At 31.3% G+C, this 25,953-nt stretch overlaps 1 protein-coding gene across 3 annotated transcripts in view; it reads right to left on the bottom strand.

Annotated features, from left to right (window-relative positions):
- The window catches only part of LOC123554992 (gastrin-releasing peptide receptor-like), a 180,805-nt gene extending 159,949 nt beyond the window's left edge, over positions 1–20,856 (bottom strand). Inside the window, exon 1 of one of the 3 annotated variants that reach the window (XM_045345485.2) lies at positions 20,746–20,856. The gene's annotated coding sequence lies outside the window, so the exon portion shown is untranslated. Of the gene's footprint in view, positions 1–8,642; positions 8,752–20,745 lie in introns of those variants that run through there. The other 2 variants (XM_053547492.1, XM_045345486.2) reach the window with 2 other exon arrangements.
- Between the last annotated feature and the right edge of the window lie 5,097 nt (positions 20,857–25,953).

The raw sequence follows: 25,953 nt of genomic DNA on the forward strand, positions 1-25,953 counted from the left end.
TTGATTAAAATCATATATCAGTGAAACTCTAATTGATATTGTTTCAAACAATTACTGTTGAACATTAGTAACATATACGACAATATTCATCAGTTGTTGAAGCAAAGATTTAACAGTTAATGGATCCGTTCAAATTGAAAACATAGACAAGTTCATAATAGAAATTTAGCAGGGTTAGGGTTAATGTTATCATGTCTCTCCAGTATTTCTGGATCTCTTCAAAGCACTGGTAAGTTTCTATTTATTTCTAACGTTCAGATGTTCTCTGTGATATTCGTCTTATCATACATTTAACAAAATGATCGAGAAATATTGTACATATTTCACTATTCAAAACGTAAACACAGACAGATATGGTTACATATTTGTTTCAGGTTTGAGTTGATTTTGAAATTGTATCAAATGTTCACTATGATATTCTTGACAATTTTATGTATTTTATTAATCTAAACAGAAAACAGAAAGCATGTTTGGCAGTAGATTTATCATTTACATCTATAAATAATAAGCAGACACATTTTACTTATTAAATTAATTGGCACCTATCAGAAATGATTTAACTACAATAAAAAGCTAATAAACAGCCTCAATGTCAATTACGATGAATTATTATCACTAATTGCGTTTAACAAAGAAATGTTACAACACTTTGACCTAACACAGTGCAAACAAAATGCACTAATGATGTTATTCTGGATAAATGCCAATTTGGGATTATTTACAGTTAAATATACGATAACACCACACCGATAAAATCTTTAATTATGAATTAAGGTAGCGATTGGCAATGTCCGTGCAGTTATGTGTTCTCTTTACATACAGGCACTTCAGCATTCTTCGGACTCACATATTAATATTTGTTAAATACACACGCGAATACTTTTGGACAGTACTGGGTTTGAAAAGATTTTTTTTTCAAATTACACTTAAAAAGAACTGTGGTATAATAAAACGGTTAGTTTTTCAGTGCTTCATACAGTTATACTGCAAGATATGGAGATTTAAACAAAACAGTTATAAGTGCTATTGCTACGAATATCTAACTGTTTTATGTGATTGTAATACTTTAAAAAATCTTCCATGATGCCAGTTATTAGATTAGTACAAAACAAAGGTAACTATGTGTGTTTAATGACCATTCATAGTTAAAACTATGAAAACGTCTATGTACAATCAGACGAACTTCTGTATGAATGTTTGTTCACGAACTCCTTTTAAAGTTAAACTATAAAATGTAATACATATAATATGAAATATCAACACAATTTAAAACGCAATATCTGGAATGAATATAGAAAACAAAGTTAAAATTTTGAATAAGTCACATATTAATACCATGTTTACGACCTCTCATATTGCTGAGAGTAAAGCACTGGAGCTAAAGTCCGAACGCCATTCAGTTTGCAAATTAATTCATACAAAGCACTTTAAAAGATTGCAAACGGTGACTACTGTCAAAGGTTGCATTATTCAATGAAATTCTGTTTTTACGAAATGAACATTACGGGATAATAATTGAAATGTAGTGAAGAAATAAACAAACTCTGGATTTTGTCGCAGGAAAGAAATATAGAAATATGTTATTGATCTCTAGATATATAACAAATTGATCGAATCTGACTAAATTTTGTTTCTAAAAGTACTTTGTCTTAAACAAACAAATACAATATCGCAGACGATACAGCGACGTACCTTGTCATGCAGTGTCCTGTTTTCTTAGAATGCCCTTGTTTAGCAATCTGTTCTGTACATACGACATTTTTTGTGGCTCTGACAATAGATCATTCACTTTTTTGAAAAGGGAAAGTAACAAAAAATAGGTTTCCATATAATGATTTCATTTATAGGAGGAAATATCTAATATTGCGAGATTCCGGAACAGCAAATTATGCAAATGTAGTAATTTTGCACAGGTTGTTGTATAAAGGAATATATCAAGAGAAAAAGAACGAGTAAAGATAAACAAATTTACCTTTAGTCTCTTCTTTAATAATGTCTAAGTACAATCCAAACACGAATGACGAATTAGTCCATGATTTTAACATGAACTCTACAATATTCAGTTTCTTACAAAAAGAACGACTTTCATACAAGGTCTCATATTTTTGTTATTCTATTAGACACATCTAACACAGATTCTCGGCAAAACAATAGTCAGTTGTGAACGCATTACATATACCAGTATTGATACCACTTTGTTCTTCTATCATAAATGATAACATTCTGATTCCCTCAGGTAGTGAGTGAGTGAGCATTACCCAACATTGAATCTGTTATATGTAATATTTTCTTCTATTTGAATAGTACAGTCAGTATTATTTGATTTTGCAAATATTGTCGATTTTCTTAGATGAACCTGTTTGTGTTTGTATTGTTTGTATTAGTATTGTTTGATAACTAGGCTTGCTTAATTGTTACTGACTTTAATTATATATGGTATGAAAGTGGAACGTTTATTTTAACATTTGGCATAGCGCTTTAAATGGTAATGATTTCCGATGATGTAACAGAAGAAAATAGATAAAGGTAGATTTCGCGGAAGCACATAGCACCACAAACACAGCCTCAGAGCCACGTATTTGCGAAGTATGCCCACAACAACGAAAGAACTTTTAACGGAACAATATTATAGACAGGTCACCTCAAAAATCCAACAAGTACATTTGTATTTTGTGCAAAATATTTTAAAAAAGGGGAGGGAGGGGTAGGGGGTAGAAAAGGGGGAGGGTTGAAGGAGAAAGTGGAAAAAGTATGAATATTGAAAAGGAAATGCTACGTTCCTTAATCTCAGTTACCCTACGACGTAAACCACAGCAGCGCAGACACTCATGTACCAAAAAGAAAAAAACACAGGCACACACACATAAATAACTTACATAGATAAACAGACAAGTAAGATATCACAACACTGTAGAGCACGGCCCAAGAAACACAGACGAACAAGCACACAAACACACACACATAAGCAGGAAAAAACAACAATCGGGCACCGCCTTAGGATTCCAGCAGCCAAAACTAAGGTGGGCACGATTTTACTCATAGTAAAAGGGGAGGGGATGCCAAAGCAAGGGAGCGCAAATGCAAGGGGGAAAAGATGGGGGCGATAGGGGGAGTAAGAAGAAGGAGGCAAGAAACGCTAACAACAAACAACATACGCAATACAAAATACAAGACAGACAGAAAGCAAGCTTAAAATATGGGCACCGCCTTGGCACGGACAGTAACCTATATAAAGGAAACTGTTTTTGCTTTTTTCACGCAGACAGTTTATGTGCTTTTATCAATTAAAAACAGAAAACTATGACATGCCAACCTCACACTTACCCTAATGTTAACAAGTTAGACAACACAATGTAAATAAATCATTCCCCGCTGAGAAAGGCTCTAACATTAGTGAAGAAATACATGTACCAGATCATATTAAGTAAAACGTAAAATTATGGTAAATCTAAGGTATAATTATACAACAACTCAACAACTTGTCTGAAGTCAGAGCACAAAGAGCCTATCTTTTAAGGGCACGACTAAGAAAGCTGCAAGACAAAATTCCACTCCCTCCGTCCGTTTTATGTAGGGTTTAGGAGAAAATTATCAAGGAGTCTTACATTTATTGTTAAGAAAACTTATTATAAAGAACATATTGATTAAAATAATAAATCAGTAACTATCTTACTGTTATTGTTTCAAAATAATTACTGTTGGACATTAGTAACATATACGACTATATTCATCAGACTAACTTTAGCAAACGCTAATATTTATTTCAGCCATTCGGTCAACGAGTGTTTGTTGATACTGTTTATCAGATTTATACTGACTTTGCAGAAAAAATGCAAACATGTTTCTTTTAGATATATTGCGTTCATAAAAATAATTAAACAAGTACTCTAGGTAAATTTTGATCAATGTTGTCATGTAAACTTTTGTTAACAGACATCTTATTTGTGTATTAAAGGTTTGACAACATTGTGTTTATATAGTGTGAGATAATAATTTGCTGTGTTTTAAAAACTGCAGAGTTCCTGCCGTTGTAAAACCTTAACGCAAACAATTATTTTTGAATATAAATTCATTTTAAAATAAGCACAGAATTTACATTATACTTAAAAAGATGGTTAAGCACTCTTAACCAAAGCCCCGATTTGAATTCAATTTCAGTTTTACTACGCATAGTCAAGGGGAAACACCGATACTAGTATACGCGATTACAACATTTTTTACAGACAGACTATTTCTTTATACAATCAACAAACTGAATTATGAAGAAGAAAATCTAGTGTATCATAACAAATGATGTATGGGAAATGTCTGTGAGTAACATCTTTCATTTTCGTATTCTGTTAAAACAAGATATGTTAACAATGACTTGAGTACATACTTTTACTATAAATAATAAAAATGATAATGTTCAAAAATTCTAAATGTCAGTGTTGAAGATATATTTAACAAATAAGAAAAATCAACAACAACACGTGTAGCGTTTGTTCATAGATAATTATTAACTTCGAACGTTTCGGCGTTAAGCCTTCCTCAGGGAAGAATAACAATAAAAACAACGGACGTGACGTCGTTAAACAACGTCGCGTAAAAAGGTGGTAAAATGTATACAAAGTTTAGATCTACATTATTTACAATGTTAAATAAATTAAAAATAACGTTCCTTTAAACGGATTTAACAAACATACCGTTTTTTTTTTCTTTTTTTTTTGGAAGATATATTTAGGAATTTCTGGAAAACTATATCGTTTTAAGTTTCAGTAATAAAGTAGATAGTCGTGTTTAATAAACATTGATGAATTATTTTATAAATTTATAGATTCAAAAATTCTAAATTTTAGTATAAAATATATATCCAGAATTATTTTTGGAAAAATATTTTAGTTTCACTAATTAAGTGGGGAATTGTTTAGGTGAAACAGATCAGAAGTTGTAAATGTTATCGGACAAAACGTAACAGTCTTTCAATGCAAGAACATGTGTATCAAACATTTTTACATTTTATTTTACATCTCTAATCAAAATACCAAAAATAACCTGTTTAGTTTGAGTCTTGTACAAAACTTAATATCCAGTACTAAATGTTATGTTATGGTCACATTCCATTTATCACAAAATAGCGTTATCATAGGTGATATATTGAAGTTTAAAGAAATAGTTTAATTGGAAGGAAATCGACTATTTTGTTAAAATAGTTCTATTTTTAATGTCATAGACGATCGTTGTTATTTTAGTGCATTTCAAAACATTTGATGGAACAAATGCCCCCAAGACCTAGTTTTGTCCATTTTTATATCAATAAATATAGGACTATAACATGTATTTCCAATTTCTCATTTCTCTGATATCAAAAAATCACTATATTTTGTATAAATGTGTTGACGACGTAATAGTTTTGTTTTGATGATGCAATAAAAAAATCTAGGAACGTTTATGCGTTAATGACTTTTTGCCGCATGGTTACTCTGTTGACAAATTGAAAAGTTTATGCAGTGAGAAAACAAAAAGGTAAAATTTTGAATGATTATCCCAATAGCGGGAACGTTAAAATCTTCTAAAACTTCTGTTCATGGTTTAAATACATTGCATTATTAATCACTGAAACAAAAACTAAGGAAGCAAATGTCTTCTCATATTGCCTAACCGATGTGAAACAAATGAACGCGTACAAATTATGAACCCTTGGGAGCATTTCTAGCATGTTGAATGTGCCAAATTCTTTGTGATGGCAGATTCTATACAGAAAAGGATACAACAGAGAAAAAAAAAAAACATTACGTAAACAAAGATTTTTTCAAAAAGAATAAACAATATGAACGTAAATGCGTCACATAAAAAACGCGATTATGTGGAGAGTAGCCGTTAAATAAACCTATATATTTAATCTATTTCTTACTGATGACTTATCTGTAACTGAAATACAACTATATGGAAACGACAGAGGATGAATTATAAAACAAAATTAATTACTTGTGAAGAAGGGTAACTTTTATAGGCCAAGTTTTTTCTTATATCCAATATTCCAAATAAGTCATTATAAAGCTCTTGCAGCTGAATAATTGTGCAGCTGTACAGATGGCATACATGTTTCAATCAACTGCCCTTTTGATTCTCTTTTCAAGGCTTAAACAATTTTAAGCTTAATGTGAATATATACCAAAGACAATTATTAGTTAGAGTAAATTTCCGTAATGTTTATGGGCTAGAGGACGTGTGGGGAATTGCACGTTTCATTACCTCTCATGAACTAATTCAATCAAACAGAATCTGTTATTATAATACTTGTTTGCGTTTTCTGTTTCGAAAGGATCTACTCAGATTTTATTACCATCCGTGGATTTGCAGGACAAGAACCTATTTAATCATCAATGAGCCATCCGAGACACATATACATTGATTGAGGCAAACTTTATCATATGATTTTGAGGTTATTGAAATAAGGGTGAGGATATTAATTTCTTACCATTAGGAATATATAATGATTGCAGACTACAATAAATAATAAATACGAGAAATCTAAACCTGTTTTATTAAAAGTTGCTTATAGCAAGGCACTGCATGTACTTTCTGTGACGCGGACATGGGTCGGAAAGGTGTGTGTGATGACTTGATCGTCGCGTATCTGTCGACTATAATGCCCCACCGACCTTCTGAAAGCCAGCTGGATTGCTTCCTCACATAAGGAATTCAACTCCCCGAGTAAGGCTCGAACCCACATCGGTGAGGGTCAAGTTATTTGAGGTCAACGACCTTAAACAGGCGCACACGAAGACCCCAACCAGTCACAATGTTTCATCTTCTATTTAAATGAAACAAATCATTATATGTAGATATGACTCTGAAATCGGTAAAATCCATACATGGTGTACTCTGTCTCCTCAGATTTTTAAAACTCACAGATGCTTTAAAAACTAAGCTTATGTTTGCTAATAAGTGCTGTAGGCTTGAGCTGATTTTGAAATTGTATCAGTTATTAACTTTCTTCTCTGCAGGATAATATTCTTTGTAGTAACTTCAGATTTTTTTAAAATAATTAAATGTTAACAGACATAAAAAAATCCTGTTTGGCAGTACATTCATCATTACTATCTTAAAATAACAAATACACACACACATCTCACGTATTAAATTAATTGGCACCCACCAGAGTATGATTTAACTACATAAATTGTTAATAAAATACAATACTGTCAGTTACGATGAATTATTATCCTTAATTACGTTTAACTGAGAAACCTTTTGGCTTTCAAACAATCCACAAAAAGGTTACGTTTAATTGTCATTGGATCTGCATCTGATACAGCTTCGTAATAAACATGTTCAATATATTTTATTGCTGAACGCCTCAAGACTAAGATCAAATTTTGCGAAATCTAGATACTCTCATTTCTAAGGCAGTAATTGCAATAGAAATATGTACAATTAAACGGAATCTTTTCAGGATCTTTATATCTCCACATAAAGTGTTCCGGTGAATTTCAGGACATCTACAAGCACTCTAAACCATTAGAAATATACAGAATACTCTCAGAAGTGTTTACACCTTAGTTTCTCTATTGAATTTAGATGTAAAATATCAAGAATAAAGCTTCATTTCGTATCATACAAATTAAAATTTATACATAAACGATACTGAATGATCATTGTAGATATCCTATAGCGATTAATATCTGTTTTTCCTCGAAAAATTGTAATTCTAATGTTCATCTGGATACCTGTTCCTTTACTTCCTTTTGTACTAGTTATGTGTATAATGTACAGGAATTACCATAAAGTTTTATTTTGGAACGTGCCCTGGTTATTATCATTTTATACATGAAACCACTCCTAATGATAACCAGTTATATCATGGTACTAATTAAATGACATTATTTTTTCTTTTTTTTATAGAAAGTGATTTTGCTATTTTTTTCTGAAATTCTAATCACATTTGGGACCAAGTGGTGCAACGTAATTCGCAAAGTATTTATAGTAATAAACTAAGAAAGTCACTGAGGAACCGCTCTTTTTTAGCCAAGAACTTTGTATTTTAAAATGAAAATATGCACGCAAACACCGTAATAGACGTATAAACATTATTTGTGTGAGGATTTGGAGCAAACAACTTGCGAATGTTTTGATCAGCACTGTTTAGAAAAAACACTTTTCATAAACTGCAACTTAGATTTAAGTTTCATTTTAATATTCTGAAAAAGATAACCATGCCTTTCTTTGGTATTTTTGCTTTGTATAATTACATTAATTGCAGAAATTTCAAAAACGAATCTTCATATTTACGAACGTATAAACAAAATACAAGATACAGACATATACATACTGCTGTTATGAATATTTCCCTGTTACTTTTGATTATACTCCTTTTATATATACTTCCTTAATACTAGATATTAAATACGTAGGAAATAACAAAATACAATTTGAAGTTCATACTCGTATATTGTCTGATAGAAATATAACAGCTTCTAGATAAAATTTGTTTAAATTCGGTAAAAATATTTATCCATGGACTTCTATTGTACTCCCCATTTTCGTTTTCAGTTTCACTATGAAACACCATAAAACACGGAATATTAACACGCAATAAAATCCACAATATATAGGATAAAAAGTGAAAAATATGTAAAATCTAATATTAATTCACCTACCAATAGTATTGTTACGACTGATCATGTTGTTGAGAAGAAAATATCGAAGCTTAAGTCCCAAAGTGGTTTGCAAATCGCCAATCGTATCGCAAATTAATGCTTCATATGTGTATGAAGTTGTATCAGAAAATGAAAATGAAATCACCACTCGCCAGAACCTATTGATTAGACATACTAACACGTGATCAGTCACATGACATCTTGTATCAACAATATACAACCAATTTTCTATCAGCAGAGGAATAGCAACTGGGAACTAATAGGACAATTCCATGGACAGTAATTATTCGGACGGCTTCCATCTGCACTGTATATAGAGTAAGATAACAAATATATAGACTAACAAATTTGAAAGCACATTTGCAAATAAAACACAATTCTTGGAGGCCATTAACGAAAGAGCTTCACACCTGCTCGTGATGTATTACAGAAATAAATACTGCTAAATATGGCAAACATGACACCTCTGAGACATGTTTTTTTATGTTTTCAGAATTAGTCTTACCTTTACAAAGAAACTGTTGTTCGCTTCGCTTTCATGACAACGAAAAGAATGAATTTAGGAATAAATCAAGTGACTTTCAAAAATTTGCTAAGCTCGTATCTAAAAGCTTTTCATAGAAAATGAAGTTCATGTACTTTTTCAAGCCCTTCAATTAAAATATACTGAATTAAACCCAGCAAAAGATAAAAATCATTTTAACAAATTGTTTATGTACAGTCATTTGAGTTGATTCGTTGACTCTAATCATTTGATGCGCTTTAATGCTTCAGGAGTTTCTACTGTCACCTCTTTTAATATGGAAAGTCTACATGAATTGTTAGAAAACATTTCGTCTGAAAAATCGCTTAAGTCAGTTAGATATACATTTGTATCTCCTATTGTCATTCATACTTTCTTTTCTTTGCTGTAATAAGTATCACATATTGGAAATAAACAAAAAGAAACAAGAAGCAACAAACAGTCTTATAAACAATTTATAAACATTTTGTCCTCTACCAGCAAGAAAAGTGATTAAAATGCTAAATGTATTTAATTTAGTAAATCTTTTGCATGATGGAACAAACCTTTGAAGATCTAAGTGCTTCTGCGTTAAAGTTGATATTTTTAAGACTGTCAGGCTAAACGTTCTTTGATATCCAGCTGAATACTCCAAATCTACTACTGCATATACGTATAACCATAATCTACTAGCTATGGATAGATAAAATAAAGAAAATACAGAGGCTCTGGGGAGCCACCATATAACATTAATGTGTCTGTGTAAACCGAGACAAACAAATACGTAAACATATAAAGTTTGATAATACATTCAGCATAATGGCGATCCTTGGAGCGTTATGCGCCCGATGTAGACGCTTTCTTATTAAGGACACTAGCTTATCAGAAAACCAAATTAACAACCGAAACATTTGAGAAATCAGGAAATATTAATGTTATATTTCAAAAGAAAGCTTTGAAACTAGTCAGTCTGTTGGTTTTACCATTTTTTTACGCCAAAACATGAAAAGCCTTAATTATTTATTTCTACATTCAACTGTCGTTAAGTAATGTACGTATTCCTCCCTGTTACATTGGTTAAGTTTTATTGCCGCGGTGGCCCGGCGCTCGATTCACGACTTGGACATTCTTTTGCTTCATTTGGCATTTAATGATACAGCAGAGACTCATATTATAATGTTCATAATATGTCCAAATTTCAATTTAAGCAAAGGTCAGGTTTAGCAAATATCTAGAGGTCAGTGCATTTAAAGAGCATGACTAGAAAGCATGAAACCCGTTATTTTGTGTCTGTCAACATGTTATTCCCTTTTTATTTCTTTTACTGCTTTGTGCGTTTTTGTGAGTAGATACAATATTTTTCCATCATTTTTGACATTTACACTGCAAAATATTGAGTTTATATGATATCATAGCAAGTTTGAAATATCGTTACTCACATATATTGCTCTGAACTTAAGCTTAAAGGGTAAAGGGGCAGTTTTGCGTTTTAAGACATGGCATGGCAAAATAATAGCGGGATAGCTGTTAGGTTCAGTGTATTATCCATCTTTCACCTATTTCAAACAAATAAATCAATCGTTTGTTAGAAATTACTAATTCTCTTGTTTATTACCGTGGTTGCCCAGAGATATTTTGTCAACAGATTAAATAGGTTCTGTCGTCTACAGCCCAAGAAATTGTTTTCTACAATTTTACTGCCAACGTTTCTAAAGAAATACAAACAAATTCTTTCCATTGCGATTGTAAATATATTTAAAGTCCTTTTTATGACTCTTGTTTCAATACGGTTCAGTTCATGTCGTCCACTTGTAGACAAAATGAAACATTTTAATTTGACATTGACTTCATTCGGTATTGTTTACTTACTGCCTTTTAAATGGAAATTTAAGGAATTTAAAACGAAATTTGGACTTGATTTACACATATCTAAAGAAAACAATGTATTTGTATTGTATATTTATTTGATGTCTTGAAATAAAAAAAGACGTAATTGTTTGCCTCAGTGAAAGATCGAATATATTTTGTATAGTGAAAGAGACGCGTGGCCGTAAGAAAATATGTTATTTATGAGTAAAAGATACTTTTCAAAAATGTAAAACAAGACAAATTATTATCTAAAACGTTTGCAGAGATTTCATTATTCCATTATTTTTTTATGAAAGAAACATCAAACTATTGGTAAACAATTAAAAAACTTAAAATAAAACAGTCAATATCATTTTGTTCTGGGGTACCTCAAGTAAAGGGATTTAATAACTTAAAGACAGAATTCTAATTCCAACATCGGAAAATTAAGGTCGAATCCTGCGGGTCTATTTTGAATCACTTCAATCAAAAAATACCTTTGGGGCAGAAGTAAAACCTACCTACATTTCTTCCACAATATGTAATATAAAGAATGAAGGCAAAATAGAGAACTTTTACCGCATGTAACTCAATATTTTTTAAGATGTCTAACTCTATCCCTTCTGTTTCAGAGGTAAATTCACTTTGAACAGCAAGAAATCCCTTATCAATAGAATTGTTTCCACTTTTGTACAATTAGTGTCAATAACAAGTACTGAAAGAAGTAAAAACTTACTAGAAAAAAAGAAAAATAAGGGAAAAATATTTTGGCCCCAGTGGGGCTTGAACCTACGCCCCCATGAAAATTGCAGTCAAAGTAGGTTTATGGTAGGAATTGAATACTCTTCAAAAAGGAGGTACTCTGTTATGGGCCTAATACCTTAAAACTTTTTTGTGATGTTGAATGCTTAGGACACCGTCATCAAATTCTATGTGAAACGCGTTTTTGCCCTTGATATAACGTATTCTTGGTAATTTATTTCTATTTCCCTAAAAGCATTTTCAACATAGAATTAATGTCAATAAACACACAGATTAATTAGGTATTAAGAAGAGGTGAATTCTAATAAGCGTCAGTAAATGAAAGAGATCAGTTACCAAAATATGTTATTAGATGAAATAAATGATTCAGATCACATTAATACTAGCTTCTTAAGCTAAAAAAGTAAATACAGAACAAAAGATAACACATAGTGAATTTATGTGACCGTATAATTATTAAGCCAAATCACACAGTTCATCATAGTCTCCATCAAACTAAGGTGTTAATGATCGCCGTTGTGTAAAAACAATGTTAGGGCTTTGCGATCAGCATGGCTTTGCAATCAGCATGGATCCTCCCTGAACTGTATCAACACTGTCCGATTAACAGTTTCAAACAAGTGCTTAAAATAAAAAACGAACAGTATGGATGTGTGGATAATCAGATAGTACGGATGTACATTGATCTAGATCCTTGCTGGTCGCAAACACGCTAACGCTGGATTTCGCAAAACGGTGCTTGAACGGCGGGGAATACAGTGTACATGCAATGGAAATGAACTTAGATCTTTATTTATCTATTTGCTACTGTAATAGAAATACATTTGACATACATCTAAGTTTGAAACTTTATTTTACTTTTATGGTGAACATATCTTATTTTTCTGTCTGAAGAATATCTAATAAAATGTTTATAAGCAATACGTTTCACAAAAATTGAATAGGATCATTTCAAAATGTAGAATATTTGGATTCTTTATTGATTTGATTCAGATGTGTTTGTACTAATTTCATTTCAGAGACTCCATCAGAATCTGTTTATACAACACGACATATTTATCACAGTTTCTCCAGATACTAAGATAATAAATAAAAGGTAGGGAAATTATTTGTACTCAGTTACAGTTGCTAGTATACCAGCTTCTTTATACAATCAGACTAACTTCTGTATGAAGATGTTATCATGGACTCATAACATTTTCTATATAAGTTTGAATTTTAGTATTAAAACAAAACATAATTATGATACAGAATATCTACACACAATGTACAACAGATTGTAAGAGAAGTAAAATCTAAATGAAGTCACCAACCAAGACTATGATGCCGACTGAGAATAAGTAATTGGAGCAAAATATACATTTTGGTTTTCAAATCGACAATCATATGCCAAATTGATACATGACCACAATCTCGATCACATAGTAAATTTATAAATGAAAGATAAAGACAAGTTCATTACAGAAATTTAGCAGGGTAAATGTATATATATTATCATGTCTCGCCAGCATTTCTGGATCTCTTAATTGCACTAGCACTTTTTTTGTATTTACTTTTGACGTTCAGATGTTCTCTGTGATTCATCTTATCATACATTTAACAAAAATAATATATGGTATAATAAAAGAAAAGAAATAAATGCCCTATTTGAATAATGGACAGTCCGATTTAGAAATTTTGCAGTGTAAATGTCAAAAATGATGGAAAAATATTGTATCTACTTTACAATTTAAAAAGTAAACACAGACGGATGTGATTACATATTTGTTTCAGGCTTGTGTTGATTTTGAAATTGTATCAAATATTCACTATAGAATCTCTTACAGGGTGATGTTCTTGGTTATTTTATGTATTTTTGATAATCCAAACAGAAGACAGACTGAAAACATGTTTGGCATTAGATTTATCATTTATATCTATAAATAACAAACAGACACATCTTACTTATTAAATTAATTGGCACCCGTCAGAGTATGATTTAACTACAATAATAAGCTAATAAACAGCCTCATTGTCAATTACGAAAAAATATTATTATCACTAATTGCGTTTAAGTAAGAAATATTAGAACACTTTGTCCTAACACAGTGCAAACAAAGGGCACTAATGATGTTATTTTGGATAAATCCCTGTTTGAAACTGTTTACAGTTAAATATTGCCAATATACGATAACATCACGCCGATGAAAACTTTGATTATGATTTAAGGCAGTGAGTGGCATATCTGAGCGGTTATGTGTTCTCTTTACATACAGGCACTTCGGAATTCTTCGAAATCACATATTATCTATTTGTTTTATGTGATTGTAATATTTAAAAAAGACCAACCTTCCATTGTGCCAGTTTTTACATTAGTACAAAACAAAGGTAACTATGTGTGTTTAGTGACCATTCATAGTCAAAACTATGTAAACTACTATGTACAATCAGATGAACTTCTGTATGTCATTGAATGCTTGTTCATGAACTCCTTTATTACTTTCCGAGTTAGTTTTTAACTTTTAAAGTTAAACTATTAAATGAAATACATACAATATGAAATATCAACACAATTTGAAACGCAATTTCTAGAATGGATTGTTGAAAAAAGTTAAAAGTTTGAATAAGTCACATAATATAACATGATTAATACATGTAGCATGTTTACGACTGCTCATATAGTCAAGGAGAAACTCCAATACTACGCGATTACAACATTATTTTACAGACAGACTATTTCTTTATACATTCAACAAACTAAATAAAGGAGAAGGAAATCTAGTGTATCATAACAAATAAGGTATGGGAAATGTCTTTAACATCCTTCATTTTCGTGTTCTGTAAAAACAAGATATATTAACAATAGCTTGAGTACATATTTTTCTATAGATAATAAGATTATTAATGTTAAAAAAATTAAATGTTAGTGTTAAAGATACATTTAGGAATTCCCGGAAATCTATATCGTTTAAAGTTTCAGTAATAAAGTGGATAGTCGTGTTTAATAAGTATTGATGCATAATTCTTAAAATTTATAGATTCAAAAATTATAAATTTTAGTACAGGAATCTTTCGGAAAAAACTATTATTTTTAGTTTCAGTAATTAAGCAGATGATCGTGTTTTATAACAAAAATGTTGAAAAAATTCTGTACGTGTAACAGATTAGTAATAAACGTTATCGGACAAAACTTTACTGTTTCTCAGTTCTAGGTGAGGGATAATGAGCCACGATGTAATCTTAAAATTATTCTGACTGCGGAACTATTATTTACTGGTAATGTTTCTGAGAAAAAGAGCACTAATTGATATATTCAAGTCAATATTAACTATAGAATAATTTTCTCTGTTACCCAGATAATCGTTGAATAAGTAAATTATGTTTATCGCATTTCAGCAAATTACATTTATTAGGTCTTACCGATCTAGTTTCTGTTGTATGAACTACAAACCAGACACAAAACACATTAGAAAAGTAGTCGTCATCTGACATTATTAAAGCTGTAAGAATGTCTTAATTGAAATGTTATTGCCAAAAGTACTAATGCGTATGCAAAACTGCCCTTCTTAAATTTGACATAACACTAAATGTAGATTAAGGGAAAACAACCAGAGCTGTGTTTAATTGCTATCTTGAATTTTAATTATTGTGATAATAGCATTCGGAGTACAAAATAGATATGAAGAAACACATCAGATACAGTACAAAATTTGCGTTAAGTTATATTAATTTTAAAGAATGAAAACATTTAGTTGAATCAACAATAACAGTACAGGAAAGCTTTTTTCATTGCGCCCCATGTGGTTCTGGGACGATCTGTGTATGAAAAGAATTGGAACCACTGCCTTACCATTGCATGATCGTAAGAGGCGACTAATAGGGTCTTAACACTTGGTTTTGCAGTAATTATGTGATTCCAGCAGGTATGCAAATTTTGATTCCATACTTAATGTTTTATTTCGATGTACATGAGATATGGAATCAAAATTTGTAGTCCTGTTTGGCGCCATATAACCCATACTGTGTTGGTGAGCCGTAAAACCAAAATAAATAAATAATTTGTTTAATTGTATTAACTATAATGTACAAGTTTCTTAAATAGATCTACGTGTTTATATATAATTAATGGCACACGCTATATCTTATGAAGGTTTGTGGTCTGCATAAATGTATACAAACCAATGCCTTAAAAGTAACTTGCGTGTCAAGCATTTCAATGAACGTAATATATATATTACAAGAAACTTCTTCAGCAAGGCTACCGTTATTACAAATTGCGTAAATATTTTGCTAAATTTTACTATTTTAATTCTGATTTAGTTTTAAAATTCAATAGTAATTTAAAGACACTTCTGCGAGAAGGAATTTCTAAACCCGTTTTTTATGGGGATGTGATTTACAAACTTAGTAAGATCTTGGGTCATGCTAATTTACCAAATGTATTTGGTAAAATTATAAAACGTTTTATTAAAAGAGGTTACGACCCAACTGTTTTGAGACATACCGCAAGTTTAGTGTTCAACCCGTTTACAGTTGGACACTACGCTTCCCTCTTTGATTGTGTCTGACGGAAGAGGGGGAGGACTCTATGATAAGCAGTTTTTAAATCCTACCAGGACTGAACTGTTTTGATATCTGTCTTCTGGCCTGTTTCGTCGGGCCCTTAAGGGTGTTTCTCTTATTGCTCTGTCTTCTGAAATGGCACTGAGTACATACGTTTTTGGTTCTAAAGGTTTGCTTTTTATATATTTATACACGAGAATTTTTGTGTTTTACATGTCATGTCTTTTTGTTTCCATTACGTATGTTAGAGATTTACCTGAAGGGGATTACTTTTATTTACACTGTCCCGTGTCTTTGGAACATGGTGGGGGTAGTAGTGAGGTTGGGTGCGCACCATAAACCGGTTTAAGCTCCCCAGTGGTGTTTTTGCCACTGACCGTTCCAAGGCGGTGCCCCACTGTGTTCCTTTGTTTGTTCGTTTTGTCCTCGTGTGTTGGCTTTGTGTGTGTGCGTGTGTGTGTGTGTTTGTGGTGTGCACGTCTGCGTGCTGTAGGTTTCGTTTTGGGGAGGCTGCGATTTTGGTACGTGGCATTCCCTGTTTGATATTTGTCTTTGTTTTTACATGCAAGAACATGTGTATCATTGTTTTTATGCGACTTTAATTACTAAAATATATTTTGTCAATGTCAATTCAAGCTTGAATCATCTTACCACTAACCCCTTATTTTTCATCACTAATCAAAATACCAAAAATAACCTGTTTCGTTTGAGTCTTGTACAAAACGTAATATCCAGAACTAAATGTTATGGTAAGATCACATTTTATTTATCACCAAACATCGTTATCAAAGTTGATATTAAAATGAAAGTAAATAGTTTAATTGGAAGGAAATCAACCATTTTGTTAAAATAATTCAATTTTAATGTCACAGACGATCGTTGTTGTTTTAGCGCAATTCAAAACATTTGATGGAACAAATGCCCTCAAGACCTAGTTTTGGCCATTTTATATCAATAAATAGTAGACTATAGCATGCATTGCCAATTACTTATTTCTATGATATCAGGAAACACTATATTTTGTATAAATATCTTAATCACGTAATTGTTTTGTTTTGATGATGCATTAACCTTGGAAAGTTTATGCGTTAATGACTTTATCCTGCATGGTTTCTCAGTTGACAAATTGAAAAGAGTTTATGCAGTGAGAAAACAGAACGTGGTTTACTTTTGCAAAAAGGTGAAATTTTGAATAATTATACCAATAGCGGGACAGCTAAAATTTTCTAAAAATTCCGGTTCCTGGTTTAAATGCATTGCATTATTAATCACTGAAACAAAAAAACTAAGCAGGCAAATGTCTTCTCATATTGCGTAACCGATGTGAAACAAATGATAACGAACAAATTATGAACCCTTGGGAGCATTTCTAGCATGTTGAATGTGCCTAATTCATTGTGATGACATATTCTATACAGAACAGGACACAACCGAAAAATAACATTCCGTGAAAAAGAAGTTATTTAAAATAAAACATTTTGAACGTAATTGCGCCTCATAAAAACGCGAATCGGTGGAGTGTTGCTGTTAAGTAAACTAATATATTTTAAAATAATCTTTTTTTTTACTGATCACTTACCTGTGACTGAAATACAATTATATGGAAACGACAGGGGACGAATTATTAAACAGAAATCAAAAATAATATTTGATAAGCCAAATCTTTTTTTATATCCGATATTCCAAATATATCACTAAAAAGCTGTTGAATCGAATTAAAAATTGTGAAGTTTAACTGCCCTTTTCTCTCTTTTCAAGGTTTGAACAGTTCTAAGGTAAATGTAAATACAAACAAGAAATTGTTAGGTAGAGTAAATTTCTGTAATGTTTATAGACTAGGGGGCGTGAGGGGAGTTTCACATTTCATTACATTACCTCTCATGGACAGATTCAATGAAACAGAATCTGCTATTATAATGCTTCGTTGCTTTTTATGCTTCGAAAGGATCTTCCACCAACTTTATATCACCCCTATTGGAAGTACGCACGTATTGAGTATACAGTTAACATATGTTTAGACCAATATATGCATACAGTTAATACGGGAGATTTAATGCCTTACAAGCATCTTCTCACAGATTCTATTATCATCCTTAGATTTAGCAGGACACAACTATGTTTAATATTCAGATGAACAATCCGACAAATATATACTTTGAGTGAGGCAAACATCTAAATATTATTTTGAGGTTATTAAAAATTAGGGTAAGCATAGTTACCTCCTAACAGTAGAAAGTATATAATAATTGCAGGCTATAAAAATAAAACGAGGAATGTAAAGCAATTTTTGAAAGTTGCTTACAGGATGGGACTGCATCTACTTTTTCGAAGCGGACATGTAGGGGTGGGGGGTGGTGGGGGAGGGGATAAATTGATTGTCACGTATCTATCAACTTGTATTTTTTGTAAACGATTAAACCTAAGTATTTTTCAATTCGATTCCGTAAATATCGTTTTTGGGCCATTCCATTACATAACTCTGTTCAACAAGTCAGAATATTTTATCATCTATTTAAGTTTATTGATTCAAGTTTGTTTGGATGGAACAATCATTATATGTAGATCAAATCATAAAATTGGTAAATCTATCCATAATTTACTCTAGTCTTCTCAGATTTTGAAAATTCACAAATGCTTTAAAAAACTAAGCATATGTGTTAAAACATTTGCTTTGGCTTGAGTTGTTTTTGAAATTGTATCACTTATTAACTTTCTTCTCTGCAGGATAATAGTCTTGCCAGTAATTTTAAGTTTTTTATAATATTTAAAATTTAACAGACATCAAAAATTTTGTTTGGCAGTAAATCCATCATTTATATCTTAAAATAACAAACGCACACACATCTTACAAATGTAAGTATTAAATTAATTGGCACCCGCCAGAGTATGATTTAACTACACAAAATGTTATTAAACTACAATACTGCCAATTACGATGAATTATTTTCTTTAATTACGTTTAACTGAGAAACCATTTGGCTTTCATACAATCTACAAAAAAGGTTACGTTTAATTATCATGGGATCTGCATCTGACACAGATTTGTAATAAACATACACTTTAATAGCGAACGCCTCAACACTAACATCAAATTTTCCAAAATCTAGATACTCTCCTTCCTAAGGTAGTAATTGCAATACAAATATATACAATTAAACATAATCTTTTCAAGAACATTATATCTCCACATAAGGTGTTTCCGTGAATTTGTGAATTTGTGAATTTCAGGAACTCTACAAGCACTATTAAACATTAGAAATATACAGAATACTCGCAAAGTGTTTACACTTTAGTAACGTTACTGGATTTAGATGTAAAATATCAGGAATTAAGCTTTATTTCATATCATACAAATTAAAATATATTCATTAACAATACTAATTTATCGTTTTTTTATATCTTATATCGATTGATATCTGTATTCTCCAAAATAAGTAATTCTAATGTTCATCTGGGTACCTGTCCGTTTAATTCCTTTTGTACTAGTTATGTGTTTAATGTATTGGAATTACCATAAAATTTTGTATTTTTGGAACGTACCCTGGTTATTGTTATTTTAAACATAAAACCACTCCTAATGATAAAACCATTTATCAAAAGAAACGAATTAAATGACATTATTTTTTTATTTTTTATAGATGATTTTGCTACTTTTTCTGAAATGCAATCACATTTGGGACAAAGTGAAATTTAACATTAACTGCGCCACGTAGTTCACCAGAAAAATACTGTTCTGTAATAAACTAAGAAAGTCACTGCGGAACCGCTCTTTTTTAGCCAAGTACTGTGTATTTTAAAATGGAAATATGCACGCAAACACTGTAATAAAAGTTTTAGCATTATGTTGTGTGAGGACTTGGTGCAAACAACTTGCGATTATTTGGGAAGAAGAAAAAGAATAGTTTGGGTCAGTACTGTTTAGCAAGAAGGTAGTAAAACTTTTCACAAATTGAAATTTAGATTTAAATTTTTTTTCTCTATTAATATTTTGTAAAAGATAAACTTTTTTTTTCTTTGGAAATGATTGATACTTTTTATTTTGCATATATATTAATGGCAAAGTTAAAAAAACACATCATATTTACCAAAGAACAAATAAAATACAATATACATACATATACATACTGCTTTTATGAATATTTCCCAGTTGCTTTTGATTGTACTCCTTTTATATATATTTCCTTGATACTAGATATTAAATAAGTAAGAAATAGCGAAAGACAATTTGCAGTTCGTACTCGTTTATAGTTTCATAGAAATATAAAAGTTTCTAGACAAATTTTCTTTTAATATGGTTTAAATATTTATACAAGGACTCCTATAGTACTCTCCATTTTAGTCTTCAATTTCACTAGGAAACACCATAAAACACCGAATATTAACACGCCGTAAAATCCACAATATTTCAGATAGTGAAAATCATGTAAAATCTAATATTAATTCACCTACCAATAGTATTGTTAAGACCTATCATGGTGCTGAGAAGAAAGTCCCAAAGTGGTTTGCAAATCGCCAATCGTATCGCAAATTAATGCTTCGTATGTGTCTGAAGTTGTATCAGAAAATGAAAATGAAATCACCGCTCGCGAGAACCTATTGATTAGACAACCTAACACGTGATCAGTCACATGACGTCTTGTATCAACAATCTTCAACCAATTTTCCTTAAGCAGATGCATAGCAACTGGGAACTGAGAGAACAAATCCATGGACAGTAATTATTCGGACGGCTGCCATCTGCACATTATATAGAGTAAGACAACATATATATACAAACCAATTTGGAAAGAACACCATTCTTAGAGGCCATTAACGAAAGAGCTTCACACCTGCTCGTAATGTATTAGTGAGATAAATACTGCGAAAAATAGCAAATTTGACATCTCTGAGATTTTTTTTTATTTTGACGCTTTCAGAATTAGTCTGACCTTTGCAAAGGCACAAGTGTTTCTGTTTTATTGTTTCGCTCCGCTTTCATGACAATGAATATTGATAAATGTAGTAATAAATCAATTGACTGAATTTATATTTTTTAAAATTAACTAAGCTTGTATCTAAAGGTTTTTCTTAGAAAAAATAGTTCATGTACCTTTTCAAGCCCTTGGAACATAAGCTTCAACTAAAAATATCCTCCACCTCTAATAATTGATGTGGGGAAGTTGGCAGTTACTTGCGGAGAATAGGTTTGTACTGGTACAGAATCCAGGAACACTGGTCACTGACAGGTTAACTGCCCACCGTTACATGACTGAAATACTGTTGAAAAACGGCGTTGAACCCAAACACAAACAAAGCAAAACTGATTTAAACCTAGCCAACCATAAAGATCTGTTTAACAAATTGATAATGGACAGTCATTTGATTTGATCCGTTGACTCAGGTTTCCTTTGATGCACTTAATGCTTCAGGAGTTTCTACTCTCAGCTCTTTTAATATGCAAGTCTACATGAATTGTTAGAAAACATTATTTCTGAAAATTCGCTTAGGTCAGGTAGTTCTATTTTCCTTTATCTTTCTTACTTTCTTTGCTGTAATAAGTAATGCAAAATTAGATAGACGTGTTATTTTAAACAAGAAAAATAACAACATGGCCGTCTATCAGCAATTCGTTAATATTATGTCCTCTACCAGCAAGAAATAAGTTTAAAAATGTTAAATACCTCAGTTAAGCTTTTGCGTTAAAGTTCATATTTTAACACTGTCAGGGTAAATGTTCTTTGAAACCCACTTGAATTTTTCAAACTTACTACTTCATGTACAGTGGAACCTCCTTAATCCTAATCCCTCTCCTGAAACCTCTCAAAAATGAACAAATTGTTTGGTCCCTAATATTTGTATTCATTGCAAAAGTACCCTTGTAATCCGAAACCTCTGTATTCTGAAACCAGAACAAACTTTTGAGATTTTGGTATCAAATTACTTTAAAATTTGCCCTTCTAATCCAAACCTATGTCATAATTATCAATGCTCATTTTTGACACTTATTAGTTTATCATTTAAGGCTCCCTAACACTGGTAATCACAAGTCCTGCATGCAGTTAACACATGCGTGAAATGCGTGTAGTTTATTTGAACAGAACTTTATAAGAATGGATATATTTGTGGTAAGTATTGCGAATGTAATAGATAAATAATACTTATAAATTTATTTGTCTTGTACTTTCCATGTCCTATCACAATTTAAGATGGATATATACATCATATATTGATAGATAAAGTACAGAAAATACAGAGGCCCTGGGGCGTCACCATATGACATTAATGTGTCTGTGTGAACCGAAACAAACACATACGCAAACATATAAATTTTGATAATACATTCAGCATAATGCCGATCCATTGTGCGTAATGCTCTTAACGTAGACGCTTTCTAACTTAAGGACACTAACTCATCAGAAAACCAAATAAAGAACTATAATTACAGGAAGAAATTTTATATCGGTGAAAATATAACATGAAATGTTTCACCGTTGTTTTCGTTGGGTGTGTTAAAAAAAAACATACTATCAGTGAACAAAATAGTCAGCCGGCGTTTTTAATTTTAATGAACAAAATATGTAACAAATTAATGATAGTATTTAACGCGGTTCTCTGATAAGAGCAAGTCAAACTTTCAAAAGTATTGAATCTTGAAAATTATAATATTCTTTATTTTACTACCTTATCTTAAAGTTAAAAAGTCACAAAAATTCACATCAAAGCAGGTTTTTTTTTCTGAAAACTGATGAAATTCATTAATTACAATAAAGAAATGTGTTACTGATTTTTAGACTGAGTATATAACGTTTCACTCGAGGTAAACTGCCCTAATAATAAATATCTATATTTAACGGTCATTAGATATATCATGATATATATGAATTTTTTATTGCCGCATTCGATTCCCGACTCAGACATCTTTGTCTTGCTTTGGAATTTTAAGATAGTTTCGAAACAAACCCCCCAGTTTCTAATATTCATAGTATGTCCAAACTTCAATGTTAAAAGAAGAACATTTTAGTCAAAATCTGGTCAGTGCCTTTAAAGAGCATCACTTAAATGTATGAAAAGCTTTGTTTTGTGTCTGTTATCTTTTTCTTCACTTGTTATGTCTTTTACTGACTATTTGTACATCATTGACATTTAAGTATTTTTTCTATTTTTAAAATGATTGAGCTTATATGACATCATGGCTATATTATGTTGAATGGTTGAAATGGCATTAATCACATATTGCGCTGATCATACGCTTAGTGATAAAAGGGCAGTTTCGGAATTTAAAGACAATGGCAAAATAATAATTGCGAATTAGCTGTTATGTACAAAATATTATCAATCTTTTACTAGTTTCAAACAAATATATCAGTCGTTTGGTAGAAATAAATCATTCACGTGTTTAATAAAGTGGTTGCCCAGAGATATTTTGTCAGCAGATTAAATAGGTTCTGTCGTCTGCAGCCCAAGAAATTGACTACTACAATGTAACTGCCAACATTTCTAGAAATATACAAATAAATTGTTTCCATTGCGATTGTAAATATATTTTAAGTCATTTTTATATGACCCTTGTTTCAATAAGGTGCAGTTTATGTCGTTCACTTGCAGACAAAATGAAACATTTTAAATTGACTTTGACTTCATTCGGTAAGGTTAACTTATTGCTTTTTAAGAGGAAATTTAAGGAATTTAAAACGAAGTTTGAACTGGATTACAGTTGTCGAAAGAAAACAGAGTAGCTGTTTAATTATTTGATGTCTTGAAATAGCAAAAAGCGTATTTATTTGCCTCAGTGCAAGACAGAATATATATTGCCTAGTGAACAGCTCTGCGGCCATAAGTAAGAATGTAATTTACAAGTAACAGAGATCTTGTTCAAACATGTAAAACAAGACAAAGTGTACGCATTTTCAATGGATTTAAACACATATCACAAAACATTATTTAATGTTTCTCTCATTCTTGATTCACCAGATGCATGTCACATTGAAATGTGCAGAAAAACATGAACAAAATCTCAAATGGTACTCAATAAAAAGACATTCTTTTCTTAATTTGTGTGATGTTGAATGCTTAGGACACCGTCATCAAGTTCTACGTGAACCGCTTTTTCGCCCAAGACGTATTCTTGGTAATTTATTTATATTTCCCTAAGAGCAACCGTTTACTAATAGCATAAAATATAATGTCAATAAACATTGACATACATGTGTGTATTAAGAAGACATTTGGTAAATGTGAATTGTTATAAGCGTCAGTATTAAAGAGGACAGTTACCAAAAATGTTAAATGAAATAAATTAACATAATAACTTCTGAAGCTAAACAAAGTAAATATAATAACTTCTGAAGCTAAACAAAGTAAATACAAAACAAAAGATAAAACGTTGGGGAAAAAACTTTAGTGTATATTAAAACTAATTACACAGTTCATCATAGTCTCCATCAAACTAAGGTATAAATAATTGCTTTTGTATGAAAACCTATGTTATGGCTTTGCGGTCAGCAAGGATCCAGCCTGAATTGTATCCACACTGTCCGCTTATCTGTTTCCAACAAGTGTTTAAATTGATAAACGAACATTTTGGATGTGGGGATAATCAAATAGTACGGATGCGCACTGATCAGGATCCTTGCTGTTCGCAAAATCCTGTCGCTGGATTTCGCACAAAGCCGCTCCAGTATTCTTGAATAATGTGGATTATAGTGGATATGGACATCTAAGGTTGAAACTTTATTTTACTCTTGTGGTAAATATATTTTTTCTGTATGAAGAATATCTAACAAAATTGTTTATAAACAATACGTTTCGCAAAAGATGAAATCGGTTATTTGAAAGAAAATGTAGAATATTTTAATTGCCTATTGATTGAATTCAGATGTGTTTGTACACATTTAATTTCAGAGTATGTTTATGGAACACAACATATTTATCACAGATTCACCAGATACAGGAAATATCATATTTTCTTTATCTTGTTTTGTTTTCAAAACCCTTGGTGTCATTACTGATTATAGTCACAAAAATGGGACGTCATATTCTGGTCATAACTCTCATGTGAATGATACTGTGAATGCAATACAGTCATTGCAAATGTGCCTAATTAAAAGTGCGTCTCTAAATTTTACAGTAATATATGAATACAAACACAATCTTTCTTTGGTTTATCAGTGATGTGTAAAATAAATATAAAATAAGTTCGTTTTTAAGTCTGCAATTAACAAATTCTGTTTTAAGACGGAACTGTTGGCTCTCAAGTATAAAGGTAGACTTGAAGAGTTATATCTGGAGAAGCATTGACAGGTAATTGACTTAAGGAAGCAGAGCTTAAATTGCTGTTAATGACCACTTTCGTAAAAATCAGCAGTAAACTTGTCTTATCTAAGTGTACATAAAATTAAAAACTAAATTGATTACTACATTTCTTGTATAGTAAACACCTCTGTAATTATTCCCAGTAAAATGGAAAGAGAGAAAAGACTGAAACAGTTATCTATATTAATATTGAAAGTCGTTGTTTAATGACATTCTTAAAGGTCCATTACTAAAACCCGAACGAGTATTATATGAAAACCAGAGTTTGTAGCTGAGACTTCCTATTTACTGAAAATATGGCCCACTGCATCGGACCAAATAATCATGAATATGTTCAAGAATAACTAACAAATAAACAAAAAATGT

Source organism: Mercenaria mercenaria, chromosome 7 (genome assembly GCF_021730395.1).
Source record: "Mercenaria mercenaria strain notata chromosome 7, MADL_Memer_1, whole genome shotgun sequence".
NCBI lineage: Eukaryota > Metazoa > Mollusca > Bivalvia > Venerida > Veneridae > Mercenaria > Mercenaria mercenaria.